The sequence below is a fragment of the Petaurus breviceps genome, unplaced genomic scaffold (genome assembly GCF_028583685.1).
Source record: "Petaurus breviceps papuanus isolate PSGF00001 unplaced genomic scaffold, PetGlider_PUasm1.0 180, whole genome shotgun sequence".
Classification (NCBI taxonomy): domain Eukaryota; kingdom Metazoa; phylum Chordata; class Mammalia; order Diprotodontia; family Petauridae; genus Petaurus; species Petaurus breviceps.
In genome coordinates this window covers 3,592,996-3,610,984 of record NW_027185782.1, presented here as the reverse complement: position 1 = coordinate 3,610,984, position 17,989 = coordinate 3,592,996, and the positions used below count along the sequence as shown (strand labels likewise).

At 40.0% G+C, this 17,989-nt stretch overlaps 1 non-coding gene and 1 pseudogene across 1 annotated transcript; one reads left to right on the top strand and one right to left on the bottom strand.

Annotated features, from left to right (window-relative positions):
* The first annotated feature begins 1,378 nt into the window (after positions 1 to 1,378).
* LOC138160256 (small ribosomal subunit protein mS25 pseudogene) lies at positions 1,379 to 2,291 on the top strand (annotated as a pseudogene).
* Positions 2,292 to 8,985: 6,694 nt separating this feature from the next.
* TRNAM-CAU (transfer RNA methionine (anticodon CAU)) lies at positions 8,986 to 9,058 on the bottom strand. Its single transcript has one exon. It is a non-coding gene; the product is annotated as a tRNA-Met (tRNA).
* Positions 9,059 to 17,989: the final 8,931 nt, after the last annotated feature.

Genomic DNA, 17,989 nt, shown 5'->3' with positions numbered 1-17,989 from the left:
TCTATTTTATAATATCTTAATTTCTCATAAAGTCATTAGCTTCCATTTGCTCCATTCTAATTCTGAAGGCATTGTTTTCTTCAGTGAACTTTTGGATTTCCTTTTCCATTTGGCCAATTCTAATTTTTTAAGGTATTCTTCTCCTCATTAGCTTTTTGGACTTTCTTTTTCCATTTGAGTTAGTCTATTTTTAAGGGGTTATTTTCTTCAGTATTTTTTGGGGTCTCCTTTAGCAAGCTATTGGCTTATTATTTTTCATGATTTTCTTGCATCACTCTCATTTCTCTTTCCATTTTTTCCTCTACTTCTCTTACTTGATTTTCAAAATCCTACTTGAGTTTCTCCATGGCCTGTGACCACTTCATATTTTCCTTGGAGGCTTTTGATTCAGGAGTCTTGACTTTGTTGTCTTCTTCTGGTTCTATGTTTTGATCTTTTGTCACCAAAGAATGATTCTATAGTTTGATTTCTCTTCCTCCGTTTGCTCATTTTCCCAGCCAATTACTTGACTTTTTAGTTCTTTGCCACAGTACAACTCTGCCTCCAAAGTGGAGAGTTAGTGTTCCAACTTTCTGGGATTTTGTGCAGCTGTTGTCAGAGCTTCTTCTAAGCACCTGCCTCAGAACTGTAAGGAGGCTGTAGTGGCAGAACTTGTGGTGGCTGTGGAGAGGGCAGCCTCCTCTCCACAGCCACCACAAGCTCTGCCACACCAGTGCTCCATATCCCAGGACCACTACCCAAGACTGCAACCCAGATCCAAGCAGGGCAAAATAAGAGAATCCTGCCTCAGTTCCAGCAAAGAGATTCCTTCAATTGCTCTCTGATCAGCCACTTGGTCCCCCCACCATCTGTGGGCCTGAAACTCCAGAAGCAATCACCCTGCTGCTGCAGCTGAGCTGGACCATTCTCTTCTCTCACCCAGGTCCAACAGAGTTTTCCCACTGACCTTTTAATTTCTCTTTGGTATTTATGGGTTGAAAAGTCTAGAAACTGCCACAGTTGCCAGTGATTCAGTCTCCTGAGGTCTGCTGTGACTAGTCTGTGCCACCACAGCTCACAGGGACTGAGGTCCACCCCCAGCCTAGTGTGATAGACCCTTTCTGTCAGCCTTCCAGGCTGCTTTCAGTGGGAGATTTGTTTCACTCTGTCATTATGTGGGTTCTGTAGCCCTAAAATTTGTCCAGAGTAATTTTTTGCAGGTATTGCAGGTGGTTGGGGCTCAAACTCAAGCAAATTTCTTCTTTTACTCTTCCATCCTGGTTGTGCTTCCCTATCCCCCCCTTTTAGGCACAGTGCCTGGTACATACTAAACACTTACTAAATATTTCCTTTAGGCAGTAGGTGGGAGGGTGCGTGCAGGAGTGGCCGGGCATTTGCCAGTCTCGGGTCCCTCAGGCTCCACAGCTGCCGCCGCGATGCCAATAAAGGGGCGCTTCCCCATCCCCCGGACCCTGCAGTACCTGAACCAGGGCAATGTGGTGTTTAAGAGCTCGGTCAAGGTCATGACCGTGAATTACAACACCCACGGGGAGCTGAGCGAGGGAGCCAGGAAATTTGTGTTTTTCAATATTCCTCAGATTCAGTACAAAAACCCCTGAGTGCAGATCATGATGTTCAAGAACATGACGCCATCCCCGTTTCTGTGGTTTTATCTAGATACTGGGGAGCAGGTCCTGGTGGACGTGGAGGACAAGAGCAACAAGGAGATTGTGCAGCACATCAGGAAGATCCTGGGGAAGAAAGAGGAAGTCCTCAAGATGGAGGAACTAGAGAAAAAGAAGCTTTCTCACCCAGCTAATTTTGGACCCAAAAAATATTGCCTGCGGGAATGTATCTGTGAAGTGGAAGGACAGGTCCCGTGTCCAGCCATCGTGCCTTTACCCAAAGAGATGACTGGCAAGTACAAAGCTGCTCTGAAAGCCAGTGCTCAAGACTGAGAGCACACAGTAGAGGCTCCTGATACCTGGGACACCCAAGCTTGTGCTAAAAGACAAAAGCCTTAAAGACCAAATGATGGAGAGGCAGGTACTCATGGGGTCTCAGCAACTGGTAAGCTCCCAGGCCCCTCCAGAGCCAGGGAAGCCCAAGCTACCTCGTATTTTGAAGGCCCAGTTTTAGACACTAGCACAAGGCAAGAGGAGCAAGACGACAAAGGAAAACTGGGGGATTTGAGTGAAAAGTCTTAGTTTGCTAATAAAACACTTCATATTGACTCTATAAATGTGATTTCCTAGTTCTGTAAGACAAGGGAACATTTACAATAAATTTATTACAATAAACAAAAAAATAAATATTTCCTTTATCTACCTACCTATCTATCTAAATGTCTCTGAAGTTTTCTTCCTCTCTGTTTAGCAGCCCTTAGGTGACAGTGATGGCTATTGTGAAGGCTCTGGAAGAACTCTGGAGAAACAAAAATTTGAGTCATCACTGACTCCTAGGTGGGAGGGTAAGATCTAGGCTCAAAGAGTCATGAGTCTAGGGGAAAACTTGAAAGGATCTCCCTTTTTACCTCTTTAATTTGTTTATCCATAGTTCTCCCCTGTGCAGTTCACCTTTAAAATACACAAACTCTCTCACATGGTTCCACTAACCTGCCTTACCTCAAAGGAAAATCCTCAAGGCCAATCTCTCTGCCTTTCCCACCTCCTGCCACAATCCCTACCCCAATGTGCAGTCCTTGGGCCTCCCCTGCCCCATCTCTTTCAACTCTACTAAATTCTTTGGGTGAACAGAGGCCCCATCATACCTCAACTCAAGTGGGGCTGTATCCAAATCATACTCCTCCATTGAGTACTCCTATATCCCCACATTACCTCTCCACCTAAGGTGTGTGCCTTTCTCCATTGTGGATAACTTTACATTAACACCAAGTTTTCTAATATGAGCACTTGTGTAGTGCCACAGAGAAATGAGGAAATCATAAAGGGAGAAAGATCTATTCCTGAAGCTACAAAGTTCAGTTTTAGACCTATAGCTTAGTGATGTGGAAAGGATGAAAGCTATAGCATTTGTACATCAGTATAGAACAATAGTTACATGGAGAATTGAATATATTGGACAGAACCTGCATATAGGCAATGAAATGGTGTTAAAGTCAGATATGAGGGGAGAGAGCTGGATAGCTCAATGGGAAATCTCACAGTTCTTTGAATGACACCAAGCTTCTCCCTGAAACAAGAGAATACTCACATTGAAAAAAATTATGGGTATTTGTGCAGCTTAATAAATTTGTGTAGCTTAACAAATGTATACTTGTCAATGCTTATGAAGAAAATAATTTTTCTTTCCCTCAGCCACTAAGATAAGAACAAATGTATCTGTAGATTGAAAAACCATAAAATCCTACCTTCTACAAGAAGCTTTTTTTTCTCCCCTTAATTCAAGTGCCTTTCTTCTGTTGATTACTTCCAATTGTGGAGCTCTTAAATTAAATAAGATAAGCATGTGAGGTCTTTTTCAAACTTTAGATAATGTCTAATGACAGTTTGTATCCCTCAAATCACTGTCTGGGTCCCTCTTGTCTATTGCTTCTACAATATTTCTCTGGGTGATCTCATCAGATCCCATAGATTTAATTAGCATCTCTGTGCAGATGATTCCTAGTTCTCCTTATCTAGTTGTTTCTTTTATTTATTCGAGCATTTTCCACTGCCTATTGGACATCTCAAACTGGCTATCCTATAGATATCTTAAGTTCCACACGAGATTATTTCCCATCCACTCCCAACTTTATTACTCTCAAGGGCACCACTATTCTCCCAGTGGCCTAGGCATGCAACCTAGATGGTTATCCTGGACTTTTCATTCTCCCCCCCTCCCCATCCAATCTCTTGTTAAATCTTACTATTTTTGCCTACTCTCTTGTTGTTTCTTATAAGTCCTCTTCTCCTCTCTGACACTGCTCCCCCCTTGGTGCTGGTCAGTATCACCTCATTCGTGGCCTATTGCAATAGATTTCTGGTTGGTCCCCATGCTTCATGGTTCTTCCCACTCTAGATTGTCCATCTTTAGGATGCCAAATTGATCTATCCAAAAGGCAGATCTGACCACATCACTTCCCTATTCCATAACCTCTAGTGTCTCTGTATCACTTCCAGGATTAACTTCTCCTTTGACATACAAAGTCCTTTTTAACTTGGGCTTCTCCTACCCTTCCAGTCTTCTTACACCTCATTCCTTCCACATTCCCTAGGAACCAATGACATTGATTACAAAATAAGATTTCTACCTCCATGGATGCATTTTTGCTCATTCCCCCCCCCCCCCATATCTGGAATTCTCTCCCTCTTTCTCTCTGCTCTTTGGCTAGTTGGCTTCCTGCTAATCCCAGTTAAAATCCTACCTTCTACAAGAAGCCTTTCCTTTCTCCCTTCTCTCTTCTCTTCTTTTCATTCTTTCTTGAATGAAAAACATTTAAATGTCTTTCTTCTGTTGATTATTTCCAATTTATCTGTTGTTAGTACTTAATTGTTTGAATGCTGTCTCTCTATTAGACTGTGAGCTCCTGGAGAGCAGGGACTGCTCTAAAAAGTTTTGTTTGCCTTTCTTTGTATCACCAGACACCATAATGGGTGCTTAATAAATGCTTTAGCCTAAAAGGGCCAGGGTCTCCCATTATTGCATCCTATACCATCTCCAGCATCCTGATGAATATCTGGCCACTGGACCTAGATGACTCTGGAGGTGAAAGTGAGACTGGTGGCCTTGCACAACCCTCCCTTGATCAAATCAAAGTCAATTGCAAGTCATGTCATTATCTCCCTGAGGTCATGGTCTTCTTTGAGAACAAAGGACAAATGCAACAATAACACAAACAACTTAAGTGCTTGTTGACTGACTCTCATTTGGACACCTGCTTTAATAAAATCATGAACTTATAGAATCTTTGAGTCCGCATACATATGAACAAGAATCCCCTTTTACAACATCCCTAGCAATTGTTCAGTCAGCTTCTGTTTGAAGACCTTCAGGGAAGAGGAACTCTAATTTCCCAAGGTAGTTCATTTTAATTTGGGACAACTCCAATGATCAGAAACTACCTTATTTGAAGCCCAAACAGTCTTCTCTGCATCTTCTACTCCTTGATCCTCTGGTGTTAGACAGAACTAGTCTGAGCTCTCTTCTATATGACAAACCTTCAATATTTGAAGACTGCAATGATATTCCCCCTAGATCTTCTCCAAGCTTAATACAAGATTCTTCAGGCCATCTTCTCTTGGGATAGTCTTCTCATCAGCTCACAAAGTTTTACCTTTCTCCAATACTCTTTTCCTCAAATCAGGAAAGAATAGACATAACAGAAACAAAAAACAACCATCCTATATGTTCATGGTTTCATGGCAGCTCCAGGTGAAAGAGGGAATAAGGTTTCTATACCAACTAGAAACTAACTGCTCTTCATCCTATTTGCTTGCTATTTGGGAAAGAAAAGGACTGAATTACCTTCCTGGGAGTGTTTTTTACATATACTTATTTTTGGCTTAGTATATAATCATGAAGATTTCTTTTTGTCATGTGTCAGCTCGACAGGAAATAGTCATAGAATATTAGAATGTTCTCCAAAGGAGAAATCAATAGGGAATGCTGCACATACTCGGAAGAACCTGACTTTCATTAGTCAGTCACCTGTTGCCAAAGATTTGGCCCATAGTCCCATTGTTGGGATCTTTCTGAATTCTGATTCAATATGTTAGGTATCCTTCCCTATTGTCTGTCACATGAAAACTTGGTAAGGAGGAGCATTGAATCCTCCTTCTATGTCAGTTATAAAATTATCAGATAGCTATGTAAAGGACAGATCCCTAAGGCACTCTAATGGTGAAAAGTCATCATATTTAGTAGACCCCCAATCCACCATGCTTCCCTCCAGCCAACTTCCTGTTATGTTGCTATGAATGTAATATTTCCACCCTCACTAAAAGAAAAGAAGTCAAGTCAATACTATCATTCCTGAAAAGGAAAAGTCAATCAACTGTCCTTCGACTACTCACCATCCTTGTGTCTTCCCAGGGCAAAATGCCACTCCAAGACTCCTAGTACATTATATGTGTTGCCTTCCTTTATTAGAATGTAAGCTCCATGAGAGCAGGTTCTGTCTTGCTTTTTTATATTTATATGCTGTAATGGGAATGCAAATTTGGAAGATCTTCCCTGCCCCTAGGCTAAAATGCACCTGAAGCCTGGGGAGGGAGGCTTGTTTTTCAGTAGATACTTCTTGATTGGCCAGTGAGTCAATAAGGTTGTTACATTCTCTGAGCCAGGAGAAGGCTATATAAGCCCTGATGTGTAGCTTTGTTTTGGGACTCACTTTGAGAAGTGTTCTGTGATTTGATCTGAATTCTGGGAAGCTGTTGTTGAGAGTCCCCTGGCTTTGAAAAACCCAGATGTTGACTGGGTATGGATGTAATGGTTGGACAGTTTGGAAAGCTGTCTACTTGATCTGTTAATGTCTTGATAATTCTGTCTGTATATTTTGAAGTTTGGGGTGCTGACCTTTTTCCCCTGAACAAGGTAAACGATATATGTCTGACTGATTAAAGTAAGCTTGTTAACCCATTTTGAGTTGCTTTCCTTTATCAAAGTAGATCCAAGAACCTGTGGTAGCTGCAAACCCTGAGGATGCTTGGGGTGCTTGCTGCTACATATGCCTAGTTCTGAGCACAATGTCTGGTATATAGCAAGTGCTTAATAAATGTTTTTTCATTCATTTATTCACTTGAAATTTTCTCCAGGTTTATATGGAACTATATTTTGGGTCAAATCATTCAACTATATCTGAATTCTTTTAATTGGCTGCCTTCTGGTTCATAATTGTTCATCTTGTTTCCAGGGACAAGATAAGAAACTTTGCTAAGTTAATTGCAAAATTCATATCATATCACATGTTTATATATGTACACACATATGGATATGTAATACATATAATAATAAAATATGCAAAATAATTGGCAGAGGAAAGAAATGGTATGTGTGTATATATCTATATGTTTATCTATATAGATATATACACATATACCAGTTCTTTCCTCTGTCAGTCTAATTATTTTGTCAATAATGGAAATGATGTTAATTAACCTGGAAAGATATGTTCTTGGTAAATCCAGTCTGTGTTTTTCTATCTCTAAATGTTAAGAGATTATCCCTAGAGTTTTACAAGGGAATTAATTGTCTATTTACATACTTTTTACTTCAATTCAGATTGATTCACTTTGGTAAATCCAAAAAAATTCCTCGACAAGGTATGTTCATGACAGGACATATCAGTGATAATTGCTATGGTGGAATGAATATTGATTTGAAAGATAAAGGAAAACTATTTTATGAGTCAAAGAGCAATACATCTTCCCTATAAAAATAATTTGTTTATTCATCTGAAGCACCAGCCTTGGGATTTACAGCTACTTAGGGGAACCAGTTGCTGAGACAGGAATAATGAATGCTGGTAACTTAGACTACTCATCGGACACACAAATTGGGGCACTTTAATTTTTGAAACAAAAAAAGAGTGAAGTTCTATTTTATTGGGATTCAAGCCCAGAACTTTCACTAATGAGGTAAGTGTCATATCTAGCACAGCATGGGAGTGTTTTTTCTTTGTATTTTGCCACAGTAAGCCTTATTTTGGTGAAAAGTCACAATTGTTAAGCATAGCATTATAAGGTGGGAAACAGACTCAAAAAAGCATCCAGCCTTTGTCTTATTAAGGAATTCCCTCTCCAATATCCTTGGCAGGTGACCCATCAGTTTCTACAGCCGATGGAGTGGTGAGCCTGGAGTCAGAAAGATCTGAATTCTCAGACACTCTCTGTGTGACCCTGGACTTTAACTGCTACTTGCCTCAGTTTCCTCATCTGTAAAATGGGGATAATAGCACCTACCTCCCAGGGTAGTTGTGAGAATCAAGTGAAATAATAATTGTAAAGCATTTAGCACAGTGCCTGACACATAGTAGTTCTATATAAATGTAGCTATTTTTAAAAATTAATCACACAACCACCCCATTTCATTATTTGATGCCTTGCTTCTGTGCTCTCATGTTCTCTTTATTTCTGCTACCCTTTGAAGACTAAGCTGAAATAGTTCCCTGGGGAATCCTGGAGTCCTGTTACGTGTGTGTGTGCGCGCGCGTTTAGCGAGCTCCAATGACTTTACTGCACAACAGGCACACACAACTCATTCCAATTCTTACCGAATATTCTATAACCACGTGATCCTAAATTTCCACCAGATGGCGTTGCTTTCCCTTAAAACTAAACAAATACCAGAGTATTTGCCTTAGATGTATTTTTGTTCTGCCGGACAAGAAGGTATTATTAGAGGGTTTAATTCAATTTAGAAAAAGAAGCATTTCCCCCCTTCATTCCTTTCTCCGGGAGGGTGAGGGAGGGTGTAATTTATAAAACTTTTAAGGCGGATGTTTGTAGCGATTGCTCTCAGGTATTCCCGGGAGAAGATAGATCAAGGCCTGAACTGATAGGTCTTTGCCTGTTAATGGGCAGAGAGCAGTCAGGATAACGTTTTCGGTCGCCTTGAAGGTTAAATCAGTCACTTGGCTTATACAAAATCAGCGGCAGCCTCCTCCACTCTTTTCTTTCAACCATTTTGGGATGGGTACGAGGCTGCTTTTCCTATTGCACATTTGTGTTCGTGTTGGTGAAGGTGGAGGGAGAAGTGACGGGGTTAGCATTCTTTTGAAGAGGTAAGATCTGGAATCCGAACCATATGCATTCTGAAATTCTATAGAAACGAAGGTTTTAATTATATTTTCGAATGTTCACAGACCCTCTTTCCTTTAGGACTTGGGAGACCTTTCCTCTCGCAATTCTAGCGGTCTATCGAAATCTTGCTCCATGCTTTCTTCCTCCTTTAGGTAATGCAGGAAACCAGTTTCATTATTTATTTTTTTTGTCTTTTAACGGCGAAATACAGCTTGGAGGAGAGAGGTGGGAACGAAATTTTTTTCTACTTAAGTTCAAAACATTTTGCCCTCTCTGAGGCTCGAACTCAGGACCTTCAGATTATGAGACTGACGCGCTGCCTACTGCGCTAAGAAGGCTTCGGGAAAGTTACTTAAACTGTAAATTCTTGAGTAAGAAGCTTCCTGGCTCTAAAGTAACAGTATTATTATAATTTTGTTTTGTTTTTCATAATTTTCTTTGACATAAAATATATGTATATTTTCGGAGAATTTAGAAGGGAATTCTTAGGCTTTTCCTTGTCTTTCCTCTTTAATTATCTCCCGATTTCTTGTCACTTAGGAGACAATTCATACCAAGCATTCCCTACCGGCCACAAAGTACATGGACACTTCTTGGCCACAGAAATCTCATGGGATCATTTTATGGGACCTGGATGAAGGGAAATATACGCCACAATTTGGATCCAATTTTTCTGCCCAATCTTATATTCCCAGTAGACAAAGAGTAAACTCTTTGAAGTCAGGGACTCTACTTTTTTGTTTTTATGTCTCCAATATGTCAGCCAAGAAACATTTAAGTGCTTACTATTTGCCGGGCGTTTTACTAAGCTCTGGGTATACGACGACAAAAATACAGCCCCTGCCCTCAAGGAACTCACATTCTAGTGGGCGAGAGAACTTGTAAAATAACTAGGTAAGTACAAGGTATAGACAATGTAAATGAATTGTAATCTCAAAAGGAAGATACCGGGAGGCGTAGAAGTTAGGGGAGAGGGAAAGGCAAAAATACAAAAAATGGATTTTAGGCAAACTTTGAAGGAGGACATAAAAGCCAGATGGCAGAGGTGAGAAGGAAGAGCCTATAAGACATGGGAGAAAGTCAATGAAAAGGTGTGGAGTTGGGAAATGGAGGAAGAGCGAGAAGGTCTGGGTCATAGGAACGTGGGACATCTGGAAGGGAGTAAAGTATCAGACAACTGGAAAGGTAGGGAGGATTCAGGCTGTGAAGGGCTTTAAAAGCCAACTAATGTTTGATCCTGGAGGCATAGGGATCCCCAGGAGTTCATTGAATAGGGGTAAGGGGTGGTGCTCACTGATGATTTTTGTGCATTAGGAAAACCAGTTTGACCTCTGAGTGGAGGATAGATTGGAGTTGGGAGGGACTTGAAGTGGAGAGATTACCCAAAGGCTATTGAATAGTCTTTGGGAGAGGTGAGGAGAGACTGCATTAAAATGTTGGGCATAATGGAGCGAGACAGAAGATCCCCGAGATTAAAATTGGAAGTGGATTTTAATACCGAGGGACTGCTGGGGTCACATACCTAAATCAGACAGTAAATTGGCCTGAACAGTATGCCGGTTTTTTTTAAGAGATTACAATAGTCAGGTTACATAAGCTGAAACTACAATCAGTGATTGGTCAGTGTATATTTGAATTTTCCTGGAGCGTTTTTCTAGGCTGAGGTACAGGGTTGGAAGTACAGAATGGGTGGAGATGGGGAACACCTGGTAGGGGGAAGAGAAGAAAGGAGCAGGGATTTTACCCTAGGCTGAACCCCCACCCACGGATCAATTAGGAGAGGGAAGGGTAAAAGTTATGCTAAAATGACTGCTTACAGATCAATGGAAGGGAAGGGAAGGTGAGGTTGTTGCTTACAGATCAATTAAGGGAATGGAAGGTGGGGTTGTGCTTAACAAAAACAAACCAAAAAACCCAATCTCTCTATTTTCTCTAACCATTATTATATATTTTTTTAAACTGAGAGTATTGTAATTGAAGAGATTTCATTATTTCTAAATTGCTGTGGAGAGTAGGTTTGAACTTAAGAGTATACATCTGTTCATCTCCCTATCTCCTCCTCCTTCTTCAAAAGTTGGTCCACACTAAGCGCCAAGGACTTTCCATTGGTGTGGAAGATGACTAAAACCTCCTCCAACTACCCCTTCCACTTTTGGAGATAAAAGAAACTTTAAAAAATTATCATAGTCTGAAGGGTTGGGATTAATCTGAAAGAAGCCTAATCAGTCTTTCTGATTGGAAATCAGGAGAGTCCCTGCCTTCAAAGAGTTTACTGTCTATTGGGAATATAAGATTGGGCAGAAAAATTGGATCCAAATTGTGGCATATATTTTCCTTCATCCATGATCCTATGAGATTTCTGTTGCCAAGAAGTGTCCATGTACTTTGTGGCCAGTAGGGAATGCTTGGTATGAATTGTCTCCTAAGTGACAAGAAATCAGGAGATAATTCGAGAGGAAAGACAAAGAAAAGCCTAAGAATCCCCTTCTAAAATCTCTGAAAATATATATATTTCATGTCAAAGAAAATTACCAATTCCCTTTCTAAAAAGTCCAGTTTTGCATTCTCCAGATCAGCCAAAGAGAGGATCCTGATCCACGGTGAAATAAGTAACCAGAAAGGTGACAGGACCAGGTTCAGGAACTCTCTAAAGGATCCACATTGATGGGATTAAGGTAAACATCCACATAAAATTGCTTTTGATTACTTCAGTTAATTTATTTCTTGACACTGGTTTTGATGTGCTGGAAAGAAGAATCCTTGAAGAAGTGGTCAAAGAGTGATGGAATGGTTTTGTTTTTAAATTAAGTTTTACTTATCCAATGACCAAAAATCAGTTTTCTCTCTCTCCTACTAACATCCTACATTAGAAAAAAAATGGGAAAAAAGGAAATTTCTTGTAACAAATATGCATAGTCAAAGAAAATTAATCCCAGAATTAAATGAGCCTTTCAAAATTTGTGCTTCAATCTCCAGCTTGACTCCCCTATTTTCTTATTCTTTTCCATGACGAAAGTAACTGCTATAACTTTTTTTTAACACGTGTTCTTTTTTTTCCTTCCTTTGATCATTTTGGGTCATAAACTTGGTAGCATTATTATTGGGTCAAAAAGTATGCACAAAGGGGAGTCCAGGTGGTGCAATGAGTAAGAGTGCCGGCTCCAGGGTCAGGAGACCTGGGATTGGTTCTGGCCTCAGATACTGGGCACCCACACAAAAATAACTGGCCATGTAACCTTGAGCAAGTTACTTAACCCCGATTACTTAAAAAAAAATGTATGCACAAGTTTAGTAATAGGCCATAGTTTTAAATTGTTTTCTGCAATGGTTGTACTAATTCACAGCTCTACCAACACTCCACTATTGTATTTATTTTCCTCCCAATATTTGTCATTTTCCTCTTTTGTCATCTTTGCCAATCTGATTAGTATGGAATGGAACCTGAGAGCTGTTTTAATTTGCATTTCTAGAATTATTAGCTATTGAGAGCATTTCTATATAATTGCTGTACATTTCATTTCTACCTTTGAAAACTTCTTATTTATATCTTTGAACATTTACTAATTGGGGAATGACTTTCATTCTTACAAATTTGAACTAGTTCTTTATATATCTTGGAAATGTGAATGGTCTTAGAAAAATGATCCTTTGAGGACATGCTGAAAGTTAAGTGACTATTGTTTCTCTTTTATAAAACAAACTTAAAAACATTCAAAATAATAAAACCTTTAGTTTCTTCTGTATTGATTTCTACTATATTGACTCTACAATGTCATTGACTTTATGCTGTATTACTTTTGTAATTTAGTCTGTATCTGCCTAAAGCCACTTTGCTATATCTCTGAGTGGAGGTAAGGAAATTAGTTCCTCCTCTGAGTTAAAAGAACAATTGGAAGAAAAGTTGCTGCCTTTTCATAGGTAAGCCCTAGGGCATCTGCTTGTTATCTTTAATCCTCACTAAATTAACTGGTGCCAAGCCCGGAAAGATATGTTGTTAGTCCCTACCTTTCCTTGTGCAATTAGGGAAGATTTTTATCTCCAGTGGGACAGCAAATATAGTAGACCTGATCTCCTAGCAAAGATTACAAGATATGGGTCTGGGGGGAGGAGAAAGAAATCAAGGAAGACATCTAAGTTTTGAGTCTGGGTGGCTGGGAGGATGGTGGTGCCCTCCATAGTAAAAAAAAAAAAAAGAAGTTAGGAAGAAGGGAGAATTCTAGGGAAAAGATAATGAATTTGGTTTTGGACATTTAGGATTTAAGATGCCTATGGGACATTCAGTTTGGGATATTTAATAAGTAGCTAGAGATGGGGAGACTAGAGGTCAGGAGAGAGGTTGGGGTAGATAAGTAGATTAGAATATCAGCAGCATAGGAATAACAATTGAATCTGGGGAGCTGAGGAGATCATCAATTGAAATAGTATAGAGGGAGAAGAGATGGCTCAGGATACAGACCTCTGGGATACCCAGAGTTAGTGTATGACCTGGTGTAGTGCCAATGCAATATTCACAGTGCCCATGGTCACTATAAACATACTAATATAGTGCTCAATTACAAAATATAACAGACTCTCCATATAGAAAAAAGAAGCAAAACATTTATCTAGACACTAGAAAAATGAATCCCAAAACCAGTAAGCAGATTCCATCATAGTAGCAAAGAAATTAATAAGCCACAACAGCACAGAGAGTCATAGCATCCTTTAGCCTTCCCACAAACTAACACAAGCCTAGCTGTCACAGCAGGTAGTAAACACCAACTTTTACTCACAAGCCTGTCTGTCTCCCTTGGAAGTCTGCTCTCCTCCCAACCCTCTAGCTGGCTCTGATTCCCAGTTTCTCGTGGGCTCTGTTTCACCCTTCATCAAGCTCCTCCCACCACAGTGTTCATGTGATTACATTCCACTTATTAAGGGGCAGAGTATATTTTCAAAGCAGGGAAGGTCTTCAAATTCCCATTCCCATTACATCTGGATGAAGATCCAGCAAAGGATACAGACAAAGAATGGTCACATAGCTAGGAGGAGAATCAGGATAGAGTATTGTCACAGAAACCTAGGGAGAAGAAAAAGATCGGAAAGTGTCAAAGGCTTTAGAGATATCCAGAAACACAAGGATTGAGAAAAAAGCCATTAAATTTGGCAATTATGGAGGAAGGTCTAAAGAAACCCATCCCATCTGTATCCTCAGGGCTGTTCAGTGAAGCCTGAGTCAGAAATGCCACATTGTTCCTAATAACAAACAAGGAAGTCTTCTGTGAAAGTGCCATCATATATGCATTTCCATCAGAATACTGGTGTCTCAAATAATTAAGTCGCTTTCAGAAAATCAGAATTTTAAGGATATTCAACCATTTTCATCTCTTACAAATAAGGCAACTTAAGTAAGTTTGTGTCTCTCTCAAGGTTTATGTGCCCTCCATGAAGTAGGAAATCAATAAAGACGTTTGAAGATAATAAAAATGATTAATATCACCTCCCCCTCTCTTCAATTTGTTTTACTATGAACCATAAGAAAGGGTACTTTTCACAGTACCACTTTTCCTTTCTTCTGCCTGTCATGTGCCTCTGGTTTGCCTCTGTTATGGGAATGGGAATTTAAGATCTTCCCTGCCCCTAGGCCCTTTGATAGGCTTAAGTGACTCTCAGAACCTTCCTTGATTTGAAAATATACTCTGCCCCCTAATAGGCTGAATGTGGTCACATGGAGCCTGTGGTAGGAGGCTTGTTTTTCAGGAATGGCCACACCTTGTTGCTTTTTGATTGGGCAGTGGGTCTAGAAGGCTGTGACATTTTCTGATCCAGGAGAAGGCTATATATACCCTGATGTGAGGTTTTGTTTTGGGGCTCACTTTGAGAAAAGTTGGGTGATTTGACCAGACAAGACTCTGGGCAGCCATTGAGCCACTCTTGGCAGCCATTGAGGTGCCCCCCCCCCTCCAATGTTGAAAACCCAGATGTTGGAAGTCTGTTTGCTGATGTTTCTCTCTGTTGTCTGCTTGTAACTTGTTTGTATTCTCTGAAGTTCAGGGTGCTGACCTTTTCCCCTGAATAGGTAAATGACATATGTTTGATTAAAGCAAGATTGTTAACCCATTTTGCATTGCTTTCCTTTAGAAAAGCAGATCTAGGAACCTGTGTTGGCAGCCATCCTGGGTATGCTGGGGTGCTTGCTGCTACAACCTCTCACCCCAATATTTCCATAATCATGGATTTCTATACCCTAACTTAGGGTATACATTTCTCTCTCCTTATACCCAAGAGCCATTCACCTACAGATAAAAATGATCAAAAGATATGGACAAGCAGTTTTTAAAGGAAGAAATCTAAGCTATCAATACTGATATAAAATATTGTAAATCACTAATAATTAGATAAATATAAAGTGACTCTGAGATTCCACCTCATAACTATCAGACTGACAAAGATGACAAAAGAAGAAAGTGACAAATATTGGAGGAGTCGTGAATTGATATAGCCATCATGGAAAGCAATTTGTAACTATGCCTAGAAAGTTAGCAAAAATACATATACCCTTTGATCCAGTTATACCACCACTAGGTCTATACCTCAAAGAAATCAAAGAAAGAGGAAATGGATCTAGCTGTTTATAGCAGCACTTTTTCATAATAGCACAGAAACTGAAACTAAGGGGTTTTTGGGAAATGGTAAAGCAAAATTTAGCACGTGCATGCAACAAAATATTATTGTGCCATAAAAAATGGTGAAATGGATAATTTCCGAGGCAACTGGGAAAACCTTTATTAACTGAAACAGAACAAAATGAGAACTAGAAGAACAATTTATACAATGATAACAATTTTTTAAAACTTTTAAAACTCAAATTCTGAAAGACTTTAGAACTCTGAAAAACACAATAGAGATGAAAAATACTATTCACCTCCTGACAGAGAGATGATAAACTTAAAATGGAGGAAGAGACATATGTGTGTGTATGGTGTGGGAATTTGTTTCACTCAGTACGTAAATACATGTTGAGGGATCTTTCTAGGTTAAGTTACTTGCCCAGTGTCACACAGCTAATAAGTGTCTGAGGCCAAATTTGAACACATACCCTCCTGACCCCAGGGCTGGCTCTCTATCCACTTAGCCAACCAGCTGCCCTTATATGGTGGTTTAAAAAAATTCTTCAATGAGGGGGTAGTAGAAGGAACAGATTAATTTTCTTTGAAAACTTATTAGTTAAATATTTAAAAAAATCCACACCCTTAATATCTTGTGTCAGAGAGACATATCTGAGGGAACGGAGCCTAACTACAGCAGAGTATAGCAATAATGTTTTTTTTTTCTTCTTCAATATCATATTTCTCTGAATTCCTTTTTGCCATTGCTTTAAGCTAATAGGATTTTGAACAGAAAACACGTAAGAATGCAAACAAAGCAGTTTCTATAGATTTATTTCTCATTTTCCAGGTCCCCATTGCCAAGCTAATATCTTGTGCCATGGCAACCAAGACAAAGTGCCCAAATGGAGCCTCTTCTCAAATCTCTGATACCTTGTGGTCCAAACCACCCAAACCAGGGGTGGGAAACCTGTGGCCTTGAGACCACAGGTGGCCCTCTAGGTCCTCAAGGGTGGTCCTTTGACTGAATCCAAACTTCAGAGAACAAATCCCCTTAATAAAAGGATTTGTTCTGTAAAACTTGGCCTCAGTCAAAAGACTGAACCCAAGGACCTAGAAGGCCACATGTGTCCTGGAGGCCACAAGTCCCCCATCCCTGGCCTAAGCTTTCTTGGCAGACACTCTGGAAGAGCCAGGAAAGATCTGAACTTAGGCAAGGAGAGGAATGGTGGGTCAAAGTTTTCTCAAAATAATTCTTTAAGGCCTTTATATCCACAAGTCCTCTGAAGGCTTATGTACCTTATATGTAGTAGGAAATCAATGAAATATTTGATGCCAAGGCATACATGACTCCATTTATTCAAGGATGCATGTATTATATCACCAGGCGATCCCATTTAGTAACAAGGAAGAAACATGGACTGGCATTTTTATGTGAGGTAGGAGTTCAGAGCAGGGGCTGTGAGGGCTATAAACAATAGAGACAAGACCCCAGAATTCCTACAGTCTCATCAAACAAGATACTCAAAATTGCCTGCATTGCAATAACAGTTCCCACATACATAGTGCTAACAGTTCCAAAACCCATTCCTCACAGCAACACTGTAAGGTCCATAGTAAAATTACTGTTATCTGACTTTATAGATGAGGAAACTGAATGTTAGAGAGGCTAACTGAATTAGAAGAGTGTCTTATGAAATATCGGTCCTCATGGAACTAATAGTAAAAAATGGCATTCATAAAGAGCTTGAAGTTTGCAAAGAACTTTAAGTACTTTACCTCATTCAGTCCTCAAGATAAACCTCCAAGGTTAAGCCACAGTTGTTATTCTTTCCCATTTTACACACGGAGAAGCTGAAGCACAAAGGAAGGGATCCTTCTGGCAGAAGGTGTCTGCCCCTACCCTGTGTGAGAACTGCATTGTCCATATTGTGACTATGGTCCTCTGTACACTTTGTGTTTCCTAGGCTGGGATGTAAGTTCTTTGAGGGAGGGGATTGTTTGGTTTGCTTTTTGGATCCAGAGGGCCCAAATATAACAGTCAAGAGGGAAAAATACCTGTCCTGAAGGAATCTACATTCTAGAGGGGGAGACAACATATTGTAGGGATGTGCTAGCAAATGCTTACCGTGGGCTTTCCCCCCAAATGTGAACACACCATTAAGTTTAATTCACATTAGTAACATGATTAATATAAATATGAGACATACATATCAAAGGCAAGGTGACCTTGGAGAAGAAGACGCTGGTAACTCAGAACAAAATAAAGAACCTCATGCAAAAAGGTGGCACTTGAAATGAGTCTTGAAGGAAACTCACAATGCCTAAGTAGACTGGAAAGGTAAAAGGGAGGCAGGTTGTGAAATGATTCAAAGGCCCAAATAGAGAAGCTTATGTTTCATCCTAGAAGTAATAGGAAGCTAAAAGAGTCTATTGGTTGGGCAGTTTGAGAATTGGTGGTTACACCGGACAATTAAGGAGTCATTGGTGACTTTGAAAACTGACATTTCAGTTGAATGATGTGGTCAGAAGCTATACTGCAGAGAGTTTAGGAGATTGCATAAGAAGGCAAAGTGCAGGCAACAAATGAAGTTGCCTTTCTCAGTTTGCCTAAGAACAGGAAGTGCTTCTCTCCTGGTTTTTTTAAATGCTTAGGTCCCTTCCAAGAGTCGCTGAAAGGCCAGG